Below are 10,399 nucleotides of genomic sequence, written 5' to 3' on the forward strand. Positions count from 1 at the left end.
TTTGTTTTCTATTTGTTTAATTTTTGCTTTTTGTTTTGGTTTGCTTTGCTTTGCTTTGCTTTGTATTTTCTGTTCTGTTCTGTTCTGTTTTTTTTTTTTTGGTTTGATTCAGTCTGTTTTTAGACTGCTTTATTTTAATATATTTAATTTTGATAAATCTGTTTGTATAGTGCTATAAAAATTTAAAAAATCCCACAAATATTATATTTATGTTTAGTCTAATGGTCAGTGCCAACATTGCAGATGTAGTATGTTCAGGAATATAGGTGTGCACAGTTGCACACTGTACCAACAGAAGATACTTCATTAACAGTCAAGAAACAAGTTCCTTACTCAATTCAGTACATACTATTAAACTACAGAAATTTGGATTTAGCCAATCTTCCACTCCTGCAGTTTAACGGGTGTGATTATATCCAGTACTTGCATATTCAGTAATTGCACACCTGCATGCCACCAGCCCTCATTCTCTTGTGTGATGTGATCTGCCTTAGGGCTCATGTCAGAGGGCATCTGCTTTGACATCTCAATCACAGGCACTTAGTTCTACACTAACACTGCTGGGAACCAGAACCAGAGAGACCGAGAGAAACCAGGGAAGTTTCTCGCTCCTCAGTTTCTAATTGTTCCCCTGAGGGAAGACCGTGGCGTTCGTGCAGTGAGGATATCGATGTTCTGACAGTCATTAGAACCTCACACTCCAGTGCTCAGCCGTCAGGCCAGGGGAACATGTCCGATTTGGATTGGTTAATTTGATCTGAATTGTGAGACGCAGTAGTGGAGGGGAAGCCGTATTTATAGAATTTCGGCGAGTGGTCTTAGAGGCTGGGAGGGAAGGCTGGGATGGCAGGGGAACGGGGGGTGGGGGGGGATGGGTCGTGAAGATGGGAAGGGTGATATGTATGTAGACATGTTCTGATAATACAGCTGGTAGTTTGGGAAGACCGTTTGAATGGTGATCTCAGACAGTGTTTGTGTGTGCGAACCCCTTGTCCTTCACTCTCACTTGTTTTTCTTTCCTCCATCCTTCTTTTTTGACAGCATGTTTTTCCATCAAAGTTTTAATAGCCATATGTTAAAAGTTATTTACTGCTATTTCAGCTTATTTAGCACTTACACCAAGGTACACCTTGGTCTACCATAAAGTCATAGAGGCACAAATTCCATATTTGGCTGTTATTGTGAAAACTATTATGTGTTAGTTAAATATAACATATGTAAGATTACTGATCTAATGTAAAATTAATCTAGCGTGAAATGTAGCTAGGCTTTTTCTTTGACCTGTCCCACCTTAGAAGTCTTGACAGTCTTTGTCATTTGACTGCATTTTTTTCAGTGTTTACAAATGTTATTGTGTTGAATATATTTGTGAGGGTTAACCATTTAATTAAATATTTTCATTCATTTATGGGAATAAATTAACTCATATTACGTTTATAAGTATTTACAAAACAGCATTTGGTCCCTAGTTAGCTACCCCCTAATGAATGATAGTTTACTTTCATTGATTTCATTTCATTTCGTTTCATTTTACCTCCTGAGGTTGACAGTGAACTTTTGCTAAAGGTAAAGCACCTCCATTCGCTCACCTTTTTTTTTCAGACACACAGAACCCAGGAAAAAATATATATTTCATATTTAAGGAGCTTCAGTCCCATTTTGTACTCTGTTCAAGGTAAGTGCCTTTTTTGGAATGTGGAATGGTCAGCTCGATGTGTGTGTGTGTGTGTTTGTCTGAGTGGAGTAAGATTGAATTTAATGACATGTGGGTTATTGCAACCCTGCTATCTTGGTGTCACTTCCTCTGAAAGCCTGAAGACATCAAGAGAGACAGATAGAAATCTGAGACAATCATACACAGACGGTGCTATAAAGGTCTTTTCAGCCAGCTCACATCTCTGCGCTTCTTGCGTGACTTGCTGAGGCAGTTGTGGTGTGGCAGGGCCCATCGTCCACACAGCACACTTTTTTTAATCTCTCCACTTTGTTTCGGCAGTGGCCTGCACCTTAAGCTTTTATCACTGCCCTTCCCAAACTTTCCAGGCTGTTCAGCACAGGTCAACGTCTCATCCAGCCACTATATGATGCTGTATGTGACACTTCCATTCTTCTTGTTCTATATCTGAAGTATCTACAATAGTAGTATATGTAATGCTATTGTTCGAAATGTTTCTCTTGAATGTTACAGGACTCCACCATCTCAGTCCATGCAGGTGAGTTGGAGCGATAACACTTTTTTTGGCATTACACTGTTTCTACACCAAGGTTTTTTTTTCTGTGGGTTGCCTAATTCGCTGATGCACAGTAAGAAACTGCTAGCAGCTCATCTAAAGGCAAACACAGCAAACTGATATCCAATCTTTCTTGTCAGAAAAAGTAACCAGAGCATGTCATACCGGTGTGGATTTAAAAGAAAGTGTCAAGAATGATGTTTAGGTTCATCACAGTTATTTGCTGACACAAATAAAAGGTTTCTTGAGAGTTGCAGGCCCTGTTTACACCTGGTAACATCGTGTCTCTGGTCAAGTGGTCAGTTGAGATAGATCCCTTTTTAAAACTGAGTTTTACACCTGGAGGTAACATGAATCTCAAATGTGTGTCTACTTCCACAATTTTCCAAATACTTCCAAACTACAAACGTTACACATTTATTCATAGTTATTTTATTTGAGTTCCTGTTAACTTAAGGGTGGCCGCGGGTCCTTAAAAAAGTCTTAAAATATCTTAAATTCAGATTCAGTGGGTCTTAAATATTTTTGGTCACATTACCCCAAAAATCTCTCCAGTCTGACGGACCCAGTGACTGTTTACAATCATTGGACAGACTGAAGATGTATTCCCCCACTGCTGTAGTCACCGCGTCACCAGAGAGAATTGCGGCAGCAGAATCCAGTCGAACAGCAGCTGGCTGAGCCTTCCAGCTGCTTTCAATGAGTTAATGCAAGTTTACTGAAAAGTGGCTTGAGAATTTTACTTGTCCGACCGGACAAATAGCCTGATTAAAACTAAAGTGACAAAAAATGACTATCAACGCATCAAAACGCGAGAATGATTTTATTTCATTACAGCGGTTGATGATGGATAGTGTATTTCTGGTTTCAATGTGGTGCTGTTAAGGCTTGTGCTGTCTGTGTCTGAGAGAGACTTTCAAGGAGAAATCAAATCAAATAGCGTAACGGCACACATAAAGAAACTCACGGAATAAACATAGGCCTACTGAGGAAAAAATTCTAAATGTTTAGTTTATTTATAACATGATGTCAAGTAACATACCATGACAAGAGGTTTTTTTTTTGCTGAATATTTTAACGATTGCAAATGTTACATTGATTTTAGTTCAACAAAGTTAGAAATCCTGGTGATGCGGTGCTTTTGTGAGGATATTTTGTATAGGATATTGTCTGCTGATATGAAAACTTCACTGTATATCGTAATAATAAATAGCATTTTTGACAGCGATGATATTTTGTTTTCTTTTTACATTAAACACATTAAATATTGCATATACGAATGTAATATGTGCATTTCCATCACAGGTTTGGTCTTAAATTTCACATAAGGTGGTATTAAAAAGGTATTAAAACGTTTTAAATTTAACTTGTTCACATCTGTAGACACCCTGATGTGCTTCACATGCTATGTGTATTGATCCAAATTTTCCGCTCACATGTTTGTTTTCTATAAATGCCGCATGTAATTGGCACATAATCCTAGTTTTAGTGCAATGGATGATTGACTGGTGAGGAGGCCCTTTACTTTTGTGTGGCCTGTCAGGATGAATTAGCTTGTAGCCTATTAACATGATGCATTAGTTGTAGAACCTCTAAATATGTTTTTGATCAGATTACAAAACATTTTGGACCTCATTTACACCTGTATTTACCATTAATACGATTTTTAAAAAAATCCCTATTTAGCACTGTTTAGCACCAGTTATGATTGGATCACCCAAAACAGATGTTAATACTAGGCGTAAATGGGGCCGTAGAGGAATTTTCCCATATTGTCCACCCCCAAGACTATGCCTTTGATGCTATTAATCCAAAGCAATTTACACTAATTGCTGGGAAAGAACCATGTGGATCAACATCAGGCTCTGCATTTTGCTCAAGGGCAGAGAGGTGAGAGTGGACTTCATTAACGGCCTGGTCCGTATTGTGCGCAACTGTGATTAAAATGTGTCTTCTGTGCTACCAAACCAGGTCTTAAACCACTACACCAGCAGCGCTTCAGTGTAAACAAAGAGCTTATTTTTATCATCCTCATCCCTTCACACAACACACTCACACTCGCCGCCTTTGAGCTTCTGTCCTAATTAGTCGGAATTAAGATGAATGTCTGGCCTTCCCACCATTGATTGCCATTGATCGAACTCTCATCCCAATGCTCCCACCCACCCAGGGCTCCACCGCACACAACACATCATTTATATCAATCCTTAGTGATTTTCCCTTTCTATCACTTTCTCTTACTCTGTACTCTCCCTCTGTAAATGCAGTGCTGTAAAGTGGACTGTATTTGCTCAGTATGCATAGTGGTGGATGGGTGGTTGGGGGGTTGAATAGAGGGGGAACAGTATTGCTACCGGCGGTTCAATTTGTTTCTAAAATTGTGTAGAGGGAAACAAGCTGAATGTGTGTGTCTTTGGGGATTTTTATATGCATGCCTGTGTGTCTGTGTGCTTGTGGTGCGGTTTACCTCCATAAAGATAAGGTGAACCCTCAAATCATTTTGTCGCCATATGTTATTCTGTGAATGTCTGGCAGGAGTAAAGGCGGGAGGAAGGATGATGAAATATTAAAGCTCATCTCCTCCTGTTGACATTCAGAGTTAGTGGACTGGGGCTCCCTAAAGTAGCATAGCAGACACACAGAGCCAAAGGCCAGCTATGGATATACTTAGACAGAGATGTGTGTGTGGGTGTATGTGGTTGCCTGAGTGGGTGGATAAATGCAGAATGACTGTGTAAAATGAAAAAGAGAGGTCGCTTGGTCGAGAAAGTGATATCATAAACTGATTTAGTGACACATGAGTTGAACATATTAATGAAGGCAGAATCAGTGAGAGAGAAGAGGCACAAAACATGAAATAAAGAACTTGAGGTATAGACTAACTAACTAATGTTAAAGAACACATGAAATCTAATGAAGTGTAAACGTACCCTTAGTTAGCACCAAGTTTCTTTAATGTTAGGTATTTTGTTAGTTACAAGTTAGATTTCATGTGGTTTTTTTTATTATCAGCTAGTTGGTTCCAAGTTAGATTTCTAGTTAGACGGAAAAAAAAAATAAATAAATAAAAATTCTGTCAGGAACTGTGTCGGAGGGAACGAACGCGGAGACGTGGATCAGAACAGTCTTTAATAAATCCAACCCACAGGATAATTCACACAGGGAATGGCTGGTGACACACGAACATGACGATGTAGACCCGACAAAAACAGAAAGCACAGACTGGGACTTAAATGTATGGGGAAACAAGGACAATTAACAAGACACACCTGAACTAAATGACATGATTAACAAGAGACAGAAACTGGGTCACGCAGAGCACATGGGGAGGAAAACACACACAGACAGTCCAGGGGCATGACAAATACTTCTACAAAAAATAAAAATAATAATAACGTAAATTCAATTTAGATTTCATAGCTTCTTTAACATTAGTTAGTTAGCTAGCTTTTAGTTAGTTTTCCAGTTAGACTAACAGACCAACTAATGTTAAAGTACCCCTGAAATCTAATGCTGGTTAGCTCCAAGGTTCTTTAATGTTAGGTAGTTTTTTTACTGCCAAGTTAGATTTAAGGTTCTTTAACATTGGTTAGTTAGCTCCAAGTTAGAGTTCTAGTTAGACTAACAAACCTGACAATGTTAAAGAACCCATGAAAGACTGCTCCAAGGGGTGAACAAAGGCCTCCTGTAGCGAATCGATGCGTGTTTGTAAGAAAAATATCCATATTCAAAACGTAATAATCACTTTAATCTAGCTTCAAAGACAATTTTTAATATAACTCCAACTGGATTTGTCTGAAAGAAGAAAGTCAAATACACCTAGGATGCCTTGAGGGTGAGTAATTTATGGGATAATTTTCATTTTTGGGTGAACTAACCCTTTAATATTTCTTTTTCATTGGGTACTTTGTTAGTTCCAAGTTAGATGTTTAACACCAGATTTGGTTTGTGCTAGTTAGATGCTAGTTAGACCAGATGTGCTAGTTATATGCTAGTGTTCTCTTAAACATTGGGAACGTCTCATCGGATGAAACGCCTCACAGGTCACACTGGGAACAAAACAATGAAATTTCTGTGTCCTTTCACACTTTTTCACCCTCACTTGTCTCTATCCTTTGATATGGCGTTGACACATCCTCGGGGTAATGCAGCCTCTCCAGTGTGAGGTTATTCTGAGCTTTTGTGTTGGATACGCAAGAGGAAGATGCTATGCTATGCTACACTGCATTATGTAGGCCTTTGTTAATCAGTCACAGACAGCTCACTAATTCATGCGGTATACTATCTTACTTAGTCAGTTTATGCTAAGCTGCACTTTGGGTTTGTTTTGTCTCATTTCACCGTGAGCCTGGTAGCCTGATGTGAACTGGGGATAAACTTTTTTTCCCCCCAGGCCTTGTAGCTCCTGTCAAATTTCCGACCGCTTGAGTGTGTCTTTGCGTATGTGCATAGCCCAGAGGAGCCAGAAGTTGTGGCTAGGTTACATTTTCTTTCTCTCTGTCTCCTCATCACCCACTCTCTTCTCTATCTCTCATTTTACCTCCCCCTCTCTCACTTTCTGTTTGACTTCCTCTCCGTCTATGCCACCTGCTCTCTGGTCCCGAGACCGTGATTTGTCTTCCGCTGGCCTCATGTAACCCGCTGTGAGAAGAGAACCAGTGAGAGATCACTTAAACAAAGTGGGACTAAAGAAAAAGATAAACAGACATCCAAGAGGAAGATACTGTAAATAGAAATTGTATACATCATAACAATGTTTTTATCAGTTTAATTATTGACTTTTTCAGCCATTATTTATAAGATGGGGAATGTTTGAGATTATACTACCTGGAGAAAATCGCATTGTCCGAAATCACATACTCTCTAAGTAGGTACTTCTTTTTAATAAGTAATTACTAGAGCTGCCAACCTTAGTATCTCCCAATAATAAGACCATATCTGGTTGTGTTGCTTCATATATTTATAAATCCTACATTTATAAATCCTCTGCAGTGGCCTCATGTGAGAGTAAAATGTCCATTGGATGCGTACTTCAGAATATCGATGGAAATAGTAGGTTATACTTTTTGCCTACTGTTTTATGAATACTGTGAACTACTCTGTTCACATACTGTTTTTTGCCTACTATATAGTTGGGAAGTATGTGATTTTAAATGCAGCCAATCTGCCTATCTATCTCACTTTTGTAGTCTATCTCCTGTTCAGCTCAGTGGAATCTGTGGAAGTATATGATGTGAAATACTGAATGAAATGAATTGCTAATTTTTGAATGGGTGTCAATAGAGAAAGATACTGCAGTGGTTCTCAACCAGGGGCCTTCAGCAAACTTCCAAGGGGGCGATAGGATGACTTAAAACTATTCAAATTATATATTATTATGAATGCAATGAATATTAATATTGTTAGTAATAAATGATCTAATTTACAACCCCAATTCCAAAACAGTTGGGACAAGAATCTGTGATTTGTTAATTCTCTTGAACCTTTATTTAATTCCAATGTTTTCACTGACCAGCTTAAATGTATTTTGTAAATATAAACATATTTTTGATGTTGATGGCTGCAAAACACTTTCAAAAAAGTTGGGACAGAGGCAAAATAAAAGTGAAAAGGTTATAGAATATCCTAATTAAACTGTATTGAAATAGTTCACATTAAAGGGGTCATGAATTGAGAAATCAAATTTTATTTGAGCTTTTGATATATAAGAGATCATCGTACTAAAATAATATCCTGTAAGTTTCAGAACTGAAAACGTCCTTGTTACTGAAATAAAAGCTTTTATTGACATCAGGTCCAGCGAACGCCAGATCCTGGAATCTAATAGAGAGGTTGACGCCGCCTCCACAGTAGCCCCACCCACTGATTCGCGCATAACAGGGAAATAATGTAAGTGGCGTTAAACCGGACCGAGCCAATAAACATGCCGTTAAAGATCGCAAAATATTGTGCAGTGCCTGGTTGTGGAAGAACACAGTCGCTGCATAACCTTCAAATTCAAATATTAGGAATGTCTGGTTGAATTTTATTTTTACTGAAGTTTCAGCTCACGTGAGTAAAACATTGAGCGTTTGTTCGCTTCATTTCACCGCAGATTCCTTTGTAAACAAGACACAGGTCGGCGCTAGATTAGCAGAGACTGAGATTAAAAAGCAATGCTGTGCCGTCTATATTGGATCCGACAGGAATGGCGCAGCACACTTATGTGAGTAAAAAATATTTGTACTGTGTCACTATTGCTTTGTTAGACATCGCTTGATATGTCCTGATTACGTGCGTAATCTAACCAAATGTACGTGCCTAACCAAAGTCACAAAAGGCTACAACTATGAAGGACGTAGCTTGTCAAACAGACACACAGAAAGTTAGTTTACTATGCAAAACTATGGGGGTAGAATTGTTGCATTATTCCAAATAAATAGATTATGATCCACAAATAAATGTAAAGAGATTAACAAATTTAACAAATCACAGATTCTTGCATTTTTATTGCAGTTGACAAAATGTCCCAACTTTTTTTGGAATTGGGGTTGTAATTAAAATGCTAAAAATGAGTAAACCCATTGCACTCAACTTAATAACTATTGTTACCATTTGTTTCCCAGTTTCTGGGGACTTGGAAAATTTTGTTGGGCAATGGGGGGGCCTTTGAGTCAAAAAGTTTGAGAACCATTGAGTTAAAAAGGCCATGTTAACCAGCCAAACCTTGACCTCTTGGGGTATGACACAGGTCCCATGAGCCATAATGTCGCAGCTCTCACAAAACGGTTTTACTACAAAAGCAACGCTTTTTAGTTACTACAATGCTACTATTTCTAAAGTGGATGATGGATGTAAATCTTAAATTAACCTGTAATTATTCCCTCCTCCCACTTCCTGTTATTTGCTCCTCATTTTCATCCGGTAGAGTGGAGGATGACTCCAGATGCCTTGTAAATATTATCCAGGGTGTCGTGCTGTGATTGTGCCAGTTCACCGTTATTTTTCTGCTGATGACTCTTTCTCTAATGAGTCTCCGGAGACAGACTGTGATCTGAACCGCCCCACCGATGCCACAGACAGATAAGAATAATGCTTAAAACGGCTCTTTGTTCGCACTAATGGTATGAGTGTACGTACCTGTGTTTGTGTACATGGGCGGTTGAGACTAATTGCAGATACTTAAAGATTGGTTCAGATGTTAATTAGACCTTACAGACCTTTTCAAAATAATGTGACATTATTAACTTTTGTTAATGTGTTCATTACATATACCACATATTGTTTAGAAAATGGTTTGAGCCATAATCATTTTAAAGGAATCATGAAAATGAATATTCTGTCAACATTTACTCACCCTCATGATGTTCCAAACCAATATGCCCTTCACACATTGCTGGAAAGTAAAAGGTTTAGCAGAATATTCATGCTGATGTTTTGCCTTTAATAAATTTAAAAGGTGGTTTCATACAGTCAAGCTACAAATACAAATTCCTTTACATAAGATAAGATGGCAAAATGGTCGCAAAACTATAGGATGCAACATTCTGAGATATATTTTTTTCTCGCTTTGCTGCATGTGAAAAACACAGTAAAGCTATGTAATTAACATATTTTATATGTTCATTTGACACACACACGCACGCACGCACACACACAGGTTTGTTTTTGTGAAAAGTGGGGACATCCCATAGGTGTAATGGTTTTTATACTGTACAGACCGTATATTCTATTGCACTACACCAACCCTACCCCTAAACCTACCCCTCACAGGAAACTTTGTGCTATTTATTATTTTCAATACACTCCATTCTGTGACACACACACACACACACACACACACACACACACACACATCTTTAAGAAAAAAACAAAACATGCATGACAATACATTTGGTGTGAAAGAATCCAAATTTTAATGCACAGAGCAATCAGAAAGATCACAAGATCACAACTTGAGATGTTGACAATAAATTGTTAGTAATTCTATAAAATGATTTGTCTTTGTGACAAGGTTATACTGAAGTACAGATCTTAGGGTGCCCATGTCATTATATTTTGTCAGTTCAATGATTTGGCCAGAGAGGTGATGTCATTTCCTGAATGATGCTACAGTTCATTTGCTTCCTGCCTGTAGCCCAGAGTGGGAGCTGCGATAATTATATTTCTCAATATCAGGCCAACACAAG

This window comes from Sinocyclocheilus rhinocerous, unplaced genomic scaffold, assembly GCF_001515625.1.
Source record: "Sinocyclocheilus rhinocerous isolate Xijiao unplaced genomic scaffold, SAMN03320098_v1.1 scaffold1716, whole genome shotgun sequence".
NCBI lineage: Eukaryota > Metazoa > Chordata > Actinopteri > Cypriniformes > Cyprinidae > Sinocyclocheilus > Sinocyclocheilus rhinocerous.